The sequence below is a fragment of the Triturus cristatus genome, chromosome 7 (genome assembly GCF_964204655.1).
Source record: "Triturus cristatus chromosome 7, aTriCri1.1, whole genome shotgun sequence".
Classification (NCBI taxonomy): Eukaryota; Metazoa; Chordata; class Amphibia; order Caudata; family Salamandridae; genus Triturus; species Triturus cristatus.
Genome location: NC_140590.1, coordinates 51,955,439 through 51,964,904, shown reverse-complemented (window position 1 = coordinate 51,964,904; position 9,466 = coordinate 51,955,439). Strand labels below are relative to the sequence as shown.

The 9,466-nt window shown below is 45.4% G+C and overlaps 1 protein-coding gene across 1 annotated transcript in view; it reads right to left on the bottom strand.

The window, feature by feature from the left end:
* Positions 1 to 9,466, bottom strand: part of ATP1A3 (ATPase Na+/K+ transporting subunit alpha 3) — a 410,340-nt gene that overhangs the window by 220,149 nt on the left and 180,725 nt on the right.

Genomic DNA, 9,466 nt, shown 5'->3' with positions numbered 1-9,466 from the left:
TAATGTGACTGGACAGTGAATGGAGGGTTCTGTAATCTGATAGCAGAGTTCATCACCTGTAATCCAAGACTAGAGAGCGGGGTCTTCTACAACCTGACAAGGGGGTGTGTGATCTGTAATCCAAGACCACAGAGTGCAGGGTTGGGCTGTAACATAACACGAGTGTGTGTGACCTTTCAACTCAAAGAGCAGAGTGGAGGGCTCTACTGCAAACTGACAGGAAACTGCATGCTCCGTAATCCATGTACTCCAGGACAGGGGAGTGTAACCTTGCTGGAGAGAGCTCATGACCAGTAATCAAAGACATGAGAGTGAAGCGGGCCTTTGTATCCTGGCGGGATAGTTCATGCTCATGGGTTATCCAAGATAGGAGAGTGCAGGGGCCTTCTATAACCTGACGGGAGAGTGAATGTCCTGTAATTCAAGACATGAGACTTGAGGGCAATTCTGTAACCTAACAACTGAGTGCATAACCTGTAATCCAAGGGCCCGATTCACAGAACTAACTTAAGACAAAATCCTAAACTTACTACCATTTTGGTATTCACAGAAGGCACTTACTCATTTTGGTATTCACAGAAGGCATTTACTCATTTCAGTATTCACAGAAGTTAGGAGTCCTAACTTTAGGACTCCCAAATGCCTTCAGTGAATACCGAAAGTCTTAAAATGAGGATTTTTCTCAATTTAGTAGTAGTAAAGTTAGGACTCTTAACTTTAGGACTCCTAAATGCCTTCTGTGAATACCGAAAGCCTTAAAATTAGGATATTTCTCAGTTTAGTAGTAGTATAGTTAGGACTCCTAACTTTAGGACTCCTAAATGCCTTCTGTGAATACCGAAAGTCTTAAAATTAGGATTTTTCTCAATTTAGTAGTAGTAAAGTTATGACTCCTAACTTTAGGACTCCTAAATGCCTTCTGTGAATACCGAAAGCCTTAAAATTAGGATTTTTCTCAGTTTAGTAGTAGTAAAGTTAGGAGTCCTAACTTTAGGACTCCTAAACTGAGAAAAATCCTAATTTTAAGACTTTCGGTATTCACAGAAGGCATTTAGGAGTCCTAAAGTTAGGACTCCTAACTTCTGTGAATACCGAAGTGAGTAAGTGTCTTCTGTGAATACCAAAATGAGTAAGTGCCTTTTGTGAATACGAAAATGGTAGTAAGTTTAGGATTTTGTCTTAAGTTAGTTCTGTGAATCGGGCCCTAAGAGCGTAGAGTGTAGGGGTCCTTTGTAACCTGACAGCAGAGTTCATGCTTGTGAGTCTTCCAAGACAGAGGAGTGGGGGGTCTTCTATAACCTGATAGGAGAGTGTAGCACCTTTACTCAAAGTCAGGAGAGAGGAAGGTGCTTCTGTAACCTGACTGCAGAGTGCAGTACCTGTAATCTAGGTCCGGACAGTGGAGGGTTCTGTCTTTACCCTCAAAAAAGACTGCATGATCTGTAATGCAAAACATGAGAACAGAGGTTCCTACTGTAACATGAAAGCTGAGATCTTTGTCTGTAACCTAGGACTAGAGAGGTCTTCTGTAACAACAGGAGAGTGCATGATCTGTAATCAAAGATGAGACTGGAGGCTTCATCTGTAACTCAGCATTAGAGTACATGATCTGTAACCCAAAAGAGGCGAGTGGAAGGGTCTCCTGTAACTCAATGGAAGAGTGCATGATCTGTAATCAAAGATGAGACTGGAGGCGTCTTATGTAACTCGACGGAAGAGTGCATGATCTGTAATCAAAGATGAGACTGGAGGCTTCATCTGTAACTCAACATTAGAGTGCATGATCTGTAACCCAAAAGAGGAGAGTGGAAGGGTCGCCTGTAACCTGAAGCTAAGTGAATGATCTGTAATCAAAGATGAGACTGGAGGCGTCTTCTGTAACTCAACGGAAGAGTGCATGATCTCTCATCAAAGATGAGACTGGAGGTGTCTTCTGTAACTCAAACGGAAGAGTGCATGATCTGTAATCAAAGATGAGACGGAAGGCGTCTTCTGTAACTCAACGGAAGAGTGCATGATCTGTAATCAAAGATGAGACTGGAGGCGTCTTCTGTAACTCAACGGAAGAGTGCATGATCTGTAACCCAAAATAGGAGAGTGGAAGGGTCTCCTGTAACCTGAAGCTGAGTGCATGATCTGTAATCAAAGATGAGACTGGAGGCGTCTTCTGTAACTCAACATTAGAGTGCATGATCTGTAACCCAAAAGAGGAGAGTGGAAGGGTTGCCTGTAACCTGAAGCTAAGTGAATGATCTGTAATCAAATATGAGACTGGAGGTGTCTTCTGTAACTCAACGGAAGAGTGCATGATCTGTAATCAAAGATGAGACTGGAGGTGTCTTCTGTAACTCAACGGAAGAGTGCATGATCTGTAATCAAAGATGAGACTGGAGGCGTCTTCTGTAACTCAACATTAGAGTGCATGATCTGTAACCCAAAAGAGGAGAGTGGAAGGGTTGCCTGTAACCTGAAGCTAAGTGAATGATCTATAATCAAATATGAGACTGGAGGTGTCTTCTGTAACTCAACGGAAGAGTGCATGATCTGTAATCAAAGATGAGACTGGAGGTGTCTTCTGTAACTCAACGGAAGAGTGCATGATCTGTAATCAAAGATGAGACTGAAGGGGTCTTCTGTAACTCAACCGAAGAGTGCATGATCTGTAACCCAAAATAGGAGAGTGGAAGGGTCTCCTGTAACCTGATGCTGAGTGCATGATCTGTAATCAAAGATGAGACTGGAGGGGTCTTCTGTAACTCGACGGAAGAGTGCATGATCCGAAATCACGGATGATACTGGAGGGGTCTTCTGTAACTCGACGGAAGAGGGCATGATCTGTAATCAAAGATGAAACTGGAGGGGTCTTCTGTAACTTGACGGAAGGTGCATGATCTGTAATGAAAGATGAGACTGGAGGCGTCTTCTGTAACTCAACGGAGGAGTGCATGATCTGTAATCCAAAAGAGGAGAGTGGAAGGGTCTCCTGTAACCTGAAGCTAAGTGAATGATCTGTAATCAAAGATGAGACTGGAGGCGTCTTCTGTAACTCAACGGAAGAGTGCATGCTCTGTAATCATAGATGAGACTGGAGGCGTCTTCTGTAACTCAAACGGAAGAGTGCATGATCTGTAACCCAAAAGAGGAGAGTGGAAGGGTCTCCTGTAACCTGAAGCTAAGTGAATAATCTGTAATCAAAGATGAGACTGGAGGCGTCTTCTGTAACTCGACGGAAGAGGGCATGATCTGTAATCAAAGGTGAAACTGGAGGCGTCTTCTGTAACTCAACGGAAGAGTGTGTGATCTGTAATCAAAGATGAGACTGGAGGCATCTTCTGTAACTCAATGGAAGAGGGCATGATCTGTAATTAAAGATGAGACTGGAGGCCTCTTCTGTAACTCAACGGAAGAGTGCATGATTTGTAATCAAAGATGAATTTGGAGGGGTCTTCTGTAACTCAACGGAAGAGTGCATGATCTGTAATCAAAGATGAGACTGGATGCGTCTTCTGTAACTCAACAGAAGAGTGCATGATTTGTAATCAAAAATGAGACTGGAGTGGTCTTCTGTAACTCGACGGAAGAGTGCGTGATCTGTAATCAAAGGTGAGACTGGAGGCTTCAACTGTAACTCAACATTAGAGTGCATGATCTGTAACACAAAAGAGGAGAATGGAAGGGTCTCCTGTAACCTAAAGCTAAGTGAAAGATCTGTAATCAAAGATGAGACTGGAGGCGTCTTCTGTAACTCAACGGAAGAGTGCATGATCTGTCATCAAAGAGGAATTTGGAGGGGTCGTCTGTAACTCAAACGGAAGAGTGCATGATCTGTAACCCAAAAGAGGAGATTGGAAGGGTCTCCTGTAACCTGAAGCTAAGTGATTGATCTGTAATCAAAATGAGACTGGAGGCGTCTTCTGTAACTCAACGGAAGAGTGCATGATCTGTATTCAAAGATGAATTTGGAGGGGTCGTCTGTAACTCGACGGAAGAGTGCATGATCTGTAATCAAAGATGAGACTGGAGGGGTCTTCTGTAACTCCACGGAAGAGTGCATGATCTGTAATCAAAGATGAGACTGAAGGGGTCTTCTGTAACTCAACAGAAGAGTGCATGACCTGTAATCAAAGATGAGACTGGAGGTGTCTTCTGTAACTTGACGGATGAGTGCATGATCTGTAATCAAAGATGAGACTGGAGGAGTCTTCTGTAACTCCACGGAAGAGTGCATGATCTGTAATCAAAGATGAGACTGAAGGGGTCTTCTGTAACTCAACAGAAGAGTGCATGAGCTGTAATCAAAGATGAGACTGGAGGGGTCTTCTGTAACTCGACGGAAGACTGCATGACTTGTAACCCAAAAGAGGAGCGTGGAAGAGTCTCCTGTAACCTGAAGCTAAGTGAAATATCTGTAATCGATGACCAGGGACTAGTGGGGTCTTCTGTAACCAAACGAGAGAGTGTGTGATCTGTAATCCAAGAGAGGCAGGTGCACGGGTCTCCTGTAATCTGAAGCTGAGTGCAAGATCTGTAATCGAAGACCAGAGATGGGAGGGGTCTTCTGTACCGAACGGGAGAATGTATGAGCTGTAATCCAAAACAGGTGGATGGAGTCGTCTTGTGTAAGTGAAAGAAGAGCTCATGCTCTTGAGTAATCCAAGACGTGAGACCGGAGGTTTCTTTCCTAACCTGACAGGGAGGGTCCATGGTCTGTAATCCAGAACAGAAGAGTGGAAGGATCGTCTATAACTGGCAAGAAAAGTAATGCTCTTAAGCAATCCAAGACAGGAGAGTAGAGGGTGCTTCTGTAATCTGACAGGACAGTACATCATTTGTAATCCAATATCGAAGATTGGAGGGGTCTTCTGTAATCTAATAGGTGAGAGCATGAACTGTAATCCAAGACAGGAGAGTGGAGGGCTCTTCATGACATGAAGCTGAGTGCATGATCTGTAATCGAAAGACAGAGATTGGAGGGTTCTTCTGTACAGAATGGGAGAGTGCATGCACTGTAATCAAAAATAGGTGAGTAGAAGGGTCTTCTGTAACCTGACAAGAGAGCTCATGACCATTAATACGAGATCAGAGAGTGGAGGGTTCTTCTGCAAGGACAGGAAGGTTTGTGTTTTTGAGTAATCCAAGACAGGAGAGTGAAGGGTCTTCTGTAATATTACAGCTGAGTAAATTATCTGTAATACAAGACAGAGGAGTGATGGGGTTTTTTATAACCTGAGAGGAGAGTTTATGACCTGCAATACAAGACTAGAGAGTGGAGTGGTCTTTTGTAACCCACACTATAGTGCATGATCTGGAATTCAAGACAGGAGAGTGGAGGGCCCTTTTGTAATATGAAAGCTGAGCGCATGATCTGTAATCCAAGACAGGAGAGTGAAGGGTCTTCTGTAATATTACAGCTGAGTGAATGATCTGTAATACAAGACAGGGGAGTGGTGGGGTCTTCTATAACCTGAGAGGAGAGTTGATGGCCTGTAATACAAGAGTAGAGAGTGGAGTGGTCTTTTGTAACCAACAGGATAGTGCATGATCTAGAATTCAAGACAGGAGAGTGAAGGGCCCTTTTGTTATATGAAAGCTAAGCGCATGATCTGTAATCCAAGACAGGAGAGTGGAGGGCCCTTTTGTAATATGAAAGCTGAGCGCATGATCTGTAATTCAAGACAGGAAAGTGGAGGAGACTTCTGTAACCGTGACAGGAGAGAAGAACACTCATATATGTAGATGCCGGCACTTTTCGAATGAAGAGGAACCTGTGAAAAAAGGGTCACAGGGATCCACTGGCCCTTGTCACAGTAGAGGAATCTTGTGTATCAAAAAACAAAGAAAGAACCTACATAGCACCACTTGTCTGGGTCCAACAATAGACTCTAGACTCAACTCAGTCTATGGAAGCAAGACAACAAACCCACAAACTAACACTGGATGCTAAGGAGAGCCCGAGGAGGAGTGTCGTGAGTCTACACATACCCCTTCTGCTGTTCCACCCAGTAGATTCTCTGGGTGACCCTTAAGAAAGTGGACTTTCATTATACCTTCCACCGAAGCGCACGTGGGCCGGAAAAACGGTGTACCCCCTTACAACACAGCAAAGGGCGAACAATACGGTTCCTTTTCTGTTCCATTTGGACAGTGATTGTGTTTTAGGTTGGGAGTGGAATGGGTGATTGTTATGACTGTATGAGAGTGTCTGTGTGAGGAGAGAGTGGAGTTGCATGCATGGGGGTATGAAATCAGGTTGTTAGCAACCATTTGCTGCATGCTTTCTTTAAATGACTGCCTGGTGTGTTGTTTGAGGTGTGCATACCCGCAGGATCACATTCAATTTGGAAATAACCAATAATAACTTAAAAAGATTGTTTTATGTATTGGATCATGTTGTATAATTGCATATATGTATTGTGTGTATCTAGGTTAGACTTGTTTTCTTTTCTACCAAGGAAATGCGTTGTATAGCACTGCTTGTATAGAATGTTTTCACTTATTGTGGGAGGTCTAAGTTGATTGTGAAGAACAATATGTACAAAAAGACCACACATTGAAGAAATGAATATTTAGTATTAGAATAAAATAAAAAGTATCATGTGCCTTACACAAGGAGGATTTTATTCATAGAGCAGTTGTGAGCTGGTTGCCGCCCTTGTAAAAGTAATACAAGCCTGATGGCACTGCCCACTTTGTTCATAGGTTTACTTCCCCTGTGTCCTAGACTTGAAACCAGCCTGTAGAGGGCACCCTCCTGCCTCTGTTGAAGCCCTGACAGGAGAGCGCCAAGACAGGAGTGCTGAGTCTATTCTGTAACCAACATGAAAGTTAATGCTCTTGAGCAATCTGAGACTGGAGATTGGTTCTAGAGTCTTCTAGAATTGGGCAATACCATAACCCTGACTGTATAGGACGGATCTGAGGCTCATACTTGGGCGAGCGTGACAAACAACCAGAGAAAGTGGAAACGCAGAGCACACAACTAACAAAGGAGCCGGCCTTTCCTTGAGCTCGACCTGTTGTTATTCACTCATAGGTAGAGGCAGCACTCTCGTCTCCCACAGTCCACCAATGATTCTGCCTTAAGAAGGCAGGGCCGCCTGCCATTGGCTGCTTGTACTTAGTGACCGGTTAAGAGGTGGGGTCAGGCATCTCCTTACCCAGCAGGTCCACCTGCCATTGGCTGCTTGTACTTAGTGACCGGTTAAGAGGTGGGGACAGGTATCTCCTTACCCAGCAAGGCCGCCTGCCATTGGCTGCTTGAATCTTGGGGCAGGTTCAGAGGTAGGTGTACTGTACCACCTCCTCAAGCACTACTGAGTGGTATTGTCATGTGTCACACGCATAAGTCCAGGTTGTGGTTGAGTCCAACATTCTGCATGGTGTGCATTAAAAGTGCCCCGCATTCCGTCTGCAGCGCGCGCGGCTGCGCTGAGAACCACCGTCTGCTGCCTCGTGAGTGAGCAATCCCGCCACCAGAGGATTGCGACCGGCCCTTGTGCTTGTGACCTACGGCCGGCTCACCGAACGCAGTCAGAGTGGCCGCGCCACCCTAAAACATCCCAGGCCGAACACAGGACACAGTGCATACAAGGCGCACGCGACCGTGGCCCAACCACCGCTGCCGAAAGGCACGTGGGTGTCTCAGGTTTCCCACGTGCTACGCACACTCCAAATGAGCCAGGCAGCACCAACCCAGTAGCAATGCAGCGCTACGCCTGACAGTGCACAGAGAACAAAAAGAAAAGAGAAGCTCAACAGCTGTGGGACCATGTGGGGGCAAACAAAAGAGAGGCACAGTCTAGATTCCACAAGGCCCTTCACATCATTAGACTCTGATCACTCCACTGTCACTAGGACACAGTCAGCCCCATTATTTGCCACACTATAGAAGGGTAGGGTATTAAACTGACTCCCTCGGACTGGTGGCTGTATCACACCATCCACGAGGTGACAGAGCTCGTGCTGCAAGGTGACACCGAGGCTCCACCAGTGCATCAGCCAAAGCCCTTACTTTACCATGGCGAGGCCCCACACGCCTCCAGATTGATTAACTACCAGGCGAGAAACATGTTGACCGCACAATAGAGTGCCCTACCTGAGACATAATCTCAGACATGCGCCTTTGTTTCTTTAATTCAGGGTGGGAGACCCATTGATTAAAATAGTTTTTGCTGGTACTCCCTGACCTGTTTTAATACTTTTTTAAGGATATACACCTTCACACCTTCATCTACACTGATCAGGCCCCTCACCCCCACGGCACCAAATGGCATTTGGAATAAAAGATCTCCGCCAAAGAGCCCCTCATAGGGAGCCCGTCAGGTATTACAGCGCCGACCTGACGAGGACCAGACCATATGATGAAGCATGACACCTTGCCGGGTGTGTGAGGGCCCTATATTCCAAGAGGAGGTATGCTCATCCTCCTTCACTTCCTGACCACACAGAACCAGTTTCCTCTTGTCTCAAAATTAGGAACAGTATACCTTTTGTGTCTTCATTATTGTTAGGGCATGTATGCTGGACCTGTCTAAAAAGCCCTCAGTCCCTTCTTTGTGATTGGGTGCCCCACGACACCATGGCCTGGATTCTGGCTATAGAGCCGTTTGTTGTCGGCTGACCGGTATCAGTACTAGCGCCAAAATGGAACCTCTGGGTGGAGCACCTAGAATACTATTTTGAAGGGGGCAAAATCACAGTGGAAAGGTGCAGGGCCATCCTATTGCACCTAGGTGGGAAAGACATTAAAAAAATAAACAAAACTTTGGTTGATGTGACACCCAAGTCATAAGCTACATTATTCCGAGCACTCAGTGCAAACTTTGAGCCGAGCGGCAAACAAGGATTATGAAAGATTTGATTTTCAGCAAGCCCATCAAGAGCCTGAAGAATCACTTGACACATACCATGGTCGACTGAAAGAGTTGGAAATCACCTGCGGTTTCCATGACAAACATGATGAAATATGGGGGCTAAATAATACAAGGCTGCTCATCGGTAAACTGAGGGAGACCGTTCTTCAAGAATCAGAAAAATCGCTCCAAGGCATTTTGACCCTAGGACGGTCAAAGGAACTTTTTAAAGCCAGAGCATTACACATGAAGGCCGCGCTCCACATGCCAATCAAGACTAAGCAAGTCAACGCCGTACACCCGTGCAACAGTCTGGCGACTCAGGAAAATTGGAAAGACTGTGGATACTGTGGGGGACCACCTCACAAGCTGAGTGATTGCCCTGCCAGAGGGAAAAGCGGATCCGCCTGCAGAAAATATAACCATTTTGCAAAACTCTGCCAGTCATAAGAGAACAAACCCCAAATAAAAAGCACTCACAACAAGCCAGAGGACATGGAAGAATACACTGCCTACACTGTATTTGATGTAGGGGCTGCTTGATCAGCTTGCCGCCCACTCCCACAATGCCAAGTTAAACTAGGACTTCACAAAGTCATTGCCGCCATTGACAC